This window comes from Ischnura elegans, chromosome 1 (assembly GCF_921293095.1).
Source record: "Ischnura elegans chromosome 1, ioIscEleg1.1, whole genome shotgun sequence".
Taxonomy (NCBI): Eukaryota; Metazoa; Arthropoda; class Insecta; order Odonata; family Coenagrionidae; genus Ischnura; species Ischnura elegans.
In genome coordinates this window covers 152,974,050-152,980,571 of record NC_060246.1, presented here as the reverse complement: position 1 = coordinate 152,980,571, position 6,522 = coordinate 152,974,050, and the positions used below count along the sequence as shown (strand labels likewise).

General features: G+C 39.9%; 1 long non-coding RNA gene and 1 other non-coding gene across 2 annotated transcripts; both read right to left on the bottom strand.

Annotated features, from left to right (window-relative positions):
• Positions 1-819: 819 nt before the first annotated feature.
• LOC124153719 lies at positions 820-3,218 on the bottom strand. Its single transcript, XR_006863740.1, has 3 exons — positions 3,159-3,218; positions 2,924-2,994; positions 820-893 (listed from the first exon to the last, which is right to left on the bottom strand). It is a non-coding gene; the product is annotated as an uncharacterized LOC124153719 (long non-coding RNA).
• A 788-nt stretch (positions 3,219-4,006) lies between these two features.
• On the bottom strand, positions 4,007-4,078 carry Trnaa-ugc. Its single transcript has one exon. It is a non-coding gene; the product is annotated as a tRNA-Ala (tRNA).
• Positions 4,079-6,522: the final 2,444 nt, after the last annotated feature.

The window sequence follows — 6,522 nt, the reverse complement described above, 5'->3', positions numbered from 1 at the left end:
GGAGGACACTGACTGCTACGATAATAATCACGTTTAATTGCTATTGCGTGCACTACAAGATTTTATTTGGCTAACAATCCGTCAAAAATATACATAAATCGTGATTCAAGGAAAATAATATGGTTTAGCAAGACTTAAAACATTACATCGGGAATCATGCCTACCATTACTTATGAATGCTCTACAAAAAGTATTGATGAGAAAATTTTAAACACAGCGAAGTCAAGCTTCGATTCTTGGCGCCGGACATTTTTTTCGGATATGTAACTTCAATATCTAAGTGTTACACAGTGTAAATCATTTCCGAAACTACTGTTAATAACCTCATGGCCATTAATCAAAAGGGCTTCCTCATCAAAGGAAAAATTTGAGCATTAGGAAAGTAAAATGTCATCTAAGAGACAAGCTCGAAAGAGATTTCGCTTACAATTCCGAGTAAACTGCCATGAAAGCAATACTGTCTTAAGAAATTGAGGATGGGTCTGATGAATTTCAAGTGCTGACAAATCAGAAATTATTTTCCTTCCCCGAAATCAGACGAACATGCACAGTGGGTAACAGCTGTGTTAAATGGAATCGTTGTAGGAGGTATTAAAAAAGAAAAAATTCCCATTTTCCAACTTATATAATGTACACACCCATCAAATGTTACATTTTCAGATTTGCAGAATGATTAAACAATGCTATTGAAACTGATTATTTATACAATCAATGCAAAGTAACCAAATTCACAATAAATCTCAGGCAGACATGATGTAAAATTCTATTAAGATATATTCAGATTGGCAAGAGAATTATGAATACATGATGAAGGCCGCCACACCTCCGGGATTATTTCCAATGTTTGTACATTCATACAACCTCAATTACATCGGCTACTGGATTAGCTGAACCTGCAATTAAAAATATGCATAAATTCTTTAGCTATATTAAACCTAAATAGGAATTATTTGACAATTTCAATGGGCAGAATCTGTGTGATATATCAAATGCTTAGCATCACCAATCAAGATAAACCTCTAGATATTTATGAAAAATGCTATCACTTAAGTTTCTACTTCATCAGGAGAACAATAAATGAGAAATTTCAATTTCGAGTTCATTTGAAGTTCGTCGCTAATTAAACAAGTGATTGAATGCAAGATATTCAGAATAGGAGGGCTGATTACTTTCTTTGACCACCACAAAATGCATGAATTTCTGTTGGATGTGTCAAAAGGTGTCACACTTCAAGCAGTAGCCCAATGGCCTATCCACTAGGCCACCGCACTTCCACACTGGTGGTAAACAGAGTTGGTCCTTATCAAATTGGGAACAATTTATTACACATATACAAAATAATCCTATTCCATTTAATGTTGTCTAAATATGCAATATTTTTGTCACCCTTTAATGCCAAAACAATGAAAGTAATGAAATTGAATTTTTGCAAGCTAGTATTTGAGTAACTTGACATTATGGTGCACATGTGTGGTACAAAATAGGTGCATACTTTTGTTTGCTATGTATTGTAGTGGTGTGACATATGCGTGCACCTAGTGTACATATAGCCTAAAATAGATTGTTTATTGTATCGTAAGCAATAACCTTAATGAGTATTATTCACATTGATTAAAATTGAAGTGATAATTGTAACGAAAGACAGATATGTTGAGTCAAAGGGGGAAATTCATTGACAGATCATGAGTTCTGGGCGAGTAGTTAGTAGGAAACCACCATATGTGCCACAAACTTTCATCGCCTTATACAGGGTAATTACTTATTTTTTTTCAAATTGCAAAAAAGATGAACACATGATTGATCATGATGAATACATTCACAAAGAAGCAATGAAAGGGGCACTAACTTGAAAAAAAAATGAAAGAGGCACCAACTTGATCATAGCATAGATCATAGCATGATCACAGCATAGCAAGGAGCTGTTGCTTCAGCAAAGTTGTAATCACAAAAACAAATATAAAAAACACCTACGAGCAAAAAAAATGAACAAGAGCAAAATGAAAAATGATATTAACCAGAGATTTCTGTAACTCAGCAAAAACTAATTAGAATGTTCCCTCCACTTTCTAAGAGATTAGTTGACATGAATGGGCTATGAAACAAGAAAAAACACATTCTGGGCATGTAAAGTGGTTCATTAATACATATCAACTTATGCTTTTACAACAATATTTTTATGACTAAGCATTTTATTTCTAAATAAGATCAATTAAGGTTATGTCAACCCATCAACAGAGGAAGAAGTTCGTGTTCTTTTTTTGCTGAGTAAGTGCTGTAACTTTTCGGTCGATAATTGAATTATTGCTAAGCATTCCTTTCACAACATGAGACGCCAGGCCAGACGTAAGGCCAGTATAATAACTTAACAATTTTGCATTTTAGATCTAATTTCCACAATTTGTAGAAAACAACATTAATTTGCCAATGCTTGGTTGAGAACCACAAATTCCTGTACATGTGTTATGATTTTTAACTAATGTCGAATTTCGGTGGCTAAGAGTGCCATGCGTATCTCCGCTCTAAATAGACCTAATATCTGAACACCAAGTGTTCAATGAAGCACGAAATTCACTCACATCGCACAACTTGTACCGCGAATTGGCACAAAAATTTTTGTACCATTATGTCAATACACAAAAATGTTCACCAGCGATGGTACGCAGGGATGAAAAGAGTTCCGAAAAAGAACGGATAGTTTTAAATATCTTACTTCATTACGATAAGCATTATCACTCATGACAAAATTCAACATAGAATAATACAATTTTAGCACTGATAAGGATAAGTAACAAATAACCAGTACACTGCCGCACATGAGTCCACCTGCTGCACGCGGCACATACATAGACAATTAACAAGGTTGACCATGCACTTCAAGCCAATGATATAGATATTACTAATAATTGACCATTTTGCAACTTACCGGTGGAATGTGAGTCCACGTATCTGTTTACCGGGGCAATTACTGCACCTGTAAGCCGCGCAGCAAACCATCTGCGAAGGTTGAATTAACATGTCGTTTTCTAGATTAAATACTCACTTTTTAAAGGAGATAATAATACACCAGTATTAAGATGAATTCTAGAAGATCAGCATACCTTCAGAATGCTTCAGCAGCCTTGGTATACTGAAAATTAGGTGATTTTCTTAACACGTACCTTTATGGGAAAACGAGCGAGCGGGGTAACGGAATATGGCGGACGAACAAAAGCGCATCGGGTAAAGAGCTTTCTGCTGGCTTGACTTTTTTCACCTAACGCCCTCTCCAGATGCTCTATGGAAGGAACAAATGACTTTGTACGCAGTCACGCGCACGGGTGCAAAGTTAAATACACCAAAGGATGAAGTTCGCCATGAAAAAATATTTGACTTAGCCGGGATTCGAACCCGGATCTCCCGATTGCCGGTCAGGCGTGCTACCACTCACACCACCAAGCCATCTTCTCAGAGCGAACTTCGGGATGGGTTTTACCGAACATGATGTTGACGTCACAAGTCCACACTGTGGCACATGTGGCGAGGGTCGTGCTTACTAAGCCACTGTCGGGGAGAAAAACCCTTATTTTCCGCTGGTCTGCGGCGACGATTTTCAAAGCACTGAAGGAACAAATGACTTTGTACGCAGTCACGCGCACGGGTGCAAAGTTAAATACACCAAAGGATGAAGTTCGCCATGAAAAAATATTTGACTTAGCCGGGATTCGAACCCGGATCTCCCGATTGCCGGTCAGGCGTGCTACCACTTACACCAACAAGCCATCTTCTCAGAGCGAACTTCGGGATGGGTTTTACCGAACAAGATGTTGACGTCACAAGTCCACACTGTGGCACATGTGGCGAGGGTCGTTCTTACTAAGCCACTGTCGGGGAGAAAAACCCTTATTTTCCGCTGGTCTGTGGCGACGATTTTCAAAGCACTGAAGGAACAAATGACTTTGTACGCAGTCACGCGCACGGGTGCAAATTTAAATACACCAAAGGATGAAGTTCGCCATGAAAAAATATTTGACTTAGCCGGGATTCGAACCCGGATCTCCCGATTGCAGGTCAGGCGTGCTACCACTTACACCACCAAGCCATCTTCTCAGAGCTTTCTATATTATCTAATATTTTTTCATGGCGAACTTCATCCTTTGGGGTATTTAACTTTGCACCCGTGCGCGTGACTGCGTACAAAGTCATTTGTTCCTTCAGTGCTTTGAAAATCGTCACCGCAGACCAGCGGAAAATAAGGGGTTTTCTCCCCGACAGTGGCTTAGTAAGCACGACCCTCGCCACATGTGCCACAGTGTGGACTTGTGACGTCAACATCTTGTTCGGGAAAACCCATCCCGAAGTTCGCTCTGAGAAGATGGCTTGTTGGTGTAAGTGGTAGCACGCCGGACCGGCAATCGGGAGATCCGGGTTCGAATCCCGGCTAAGTCAAATATTTTTTCATGGCGAACTTCATCCTTTGGTGTATTTAACTTTGCACCCGTGCGCGTGACTGCGTACAAAGTCATTTGTTCCTTCAGTGCTTTGAAAATCGTCGCCGCAGACCAGCGGAAAATAAGGGTTTTTCTCCCCGACAGTGGCTTAGTAAGCACGACCCTCGCCACATGTGCCACAGTGTGGACTTGTGACGTCAACATCTTGTTCGGTAAAACCCATCCCGAAGTTCGCTCTGAGAAGATGGCTTGTTGGTGTAAGTGGTAGCACGCCTGACCGGCAATCGGGAGATCCGGGTTCGAATCCCGGCTGAGTCAAATATTTTTTCATGGCGAACTTCATCCTTTGGTGTATTTAACTTTGCACCCGTGCGCGTGACTGCGTACAAAGTCATTTGTTCCTTCAGTGCTTTGAAAATCGTCGCCGCAGACCAGCGGAAAATAAGGGTTTTTCTCCCCGACAGTGGCTTAGTAAGCACGACCCTCGCCACATGTGCCACAGTGTGGACTTGTGACGTCAACATCTTGTTCGGTAAAACCCATCCCGAAGTTCGCTCTGAGAAGATGGCTTGTTGGTGTAAGTGGTAGCACGCCTGACCGGCAATCGGGAGATCCGGGTTCGAATCCCGGCTGAGTCAAATATTTTTTCATGGCGAACTTCATCCTTTGGTGTATTTAACTTTGCACCCGTGCGCGTGACTGCGTACAAAGTCATTTGTTCCTTCAGTGCTTTGAAAATCGTCGCCGCAGACCAGCGGAAAATAAGGGTTTTTCTCCCCGACAGTGGCTTAGTAAGCACGACCCTCGCCACATGTGCCACAGTGTGGACTTGTGACGTCAACATCTTGTTCGGTAAAACCCATCCCGAAGTTCGCTCTGAGAAGATGGCTTGGTGGTGTAAGTGGTAGCACGCCTGACCGGCAATCGGGAGATCCGGGTTCGAATCCCGGCTAAGTCAAATATTTTTTCGTGGCGAACTTCATCCTTTGGTGTATTTTACTATATCATCAGGCCATTATTGAGTGACTAAAGTTTGAGCAATATTTTAGCTTGGCTAAAAGCCTTCATCGTTTCTATGGTCGTTTGGAGTTTTGTTTTATTAATGACATTAATAGTTACAGAAACAGTCTCATAAAGGGGAAGTTTAACAGGCATCATATCTTGTTTGCAGATGTTGCAACGTTATTAATGTGTTGGAATGGACAGGTTTTACACTATGACTGCTGCTTAAATACTTAATTAAACTGATATTTTAACGATATCATTCCCTCGAATGAACCCTCAGTGAGGCGCGTTTTGTCTCAGAGCGACATTGGCCGCGTAGTATCCCACAGAAGAAACTTTGATATGGCTAAATTAATATTGTAAGAAATAATATTTACTTTTAACACTAGAAATACCGGACTTGACACCCCCCCTAGAACTACCGAATGGAGTCATTTTGACTCCTACCTTATAATTGTTTATTTTTGCAGTTTATGTCTGTTTTTATTGATACATTGTATTAGTTTATCTTTTTTGTTGATTTTTACAATATTTCAGACGTCGTTTTAACAAAAAAATATAATTTAAAAAAATGCGAAATTCGACAGTGTTGCTTTGAAATTCTGTTTTCTTACATATTATGTTGTCTTAACAGAATGTTAATAGAGGAATTGGATAAAACAGCAAACGTAGACTTTTCAACACATTTTATGATATTGTTTGAATGATCAAAAATATTACTTAGCTACATGGAAGTTGGGAAGATAATTAAATAAAGCAAAAAAAATGCTGTTGATACGCCACGCATTTGTCTAAGGTGCTTTAGAGTTCAAGCATTGTCGTTCATTTTCATTGCCCACACAAAGACTTTTGGCTGGTCATACAATTCCCAACTGATCGATTATTTTTGCACTTTGGTTTTGCCTGGAAATACTTATTTTGCAGAAACCCGTCAGAAGAATCTGCGGCATTGGACATGCAACGCTTTTATCTACATCTAACATGAGGAGCCAACTCTGTAACGAGCTTTTTCTAAAACGGCTTGGGCGGAATGATTTAGGTAGTCTCATTGCAAACTATCTACAGGTATGAATATCTGCTAAGTCGGGAG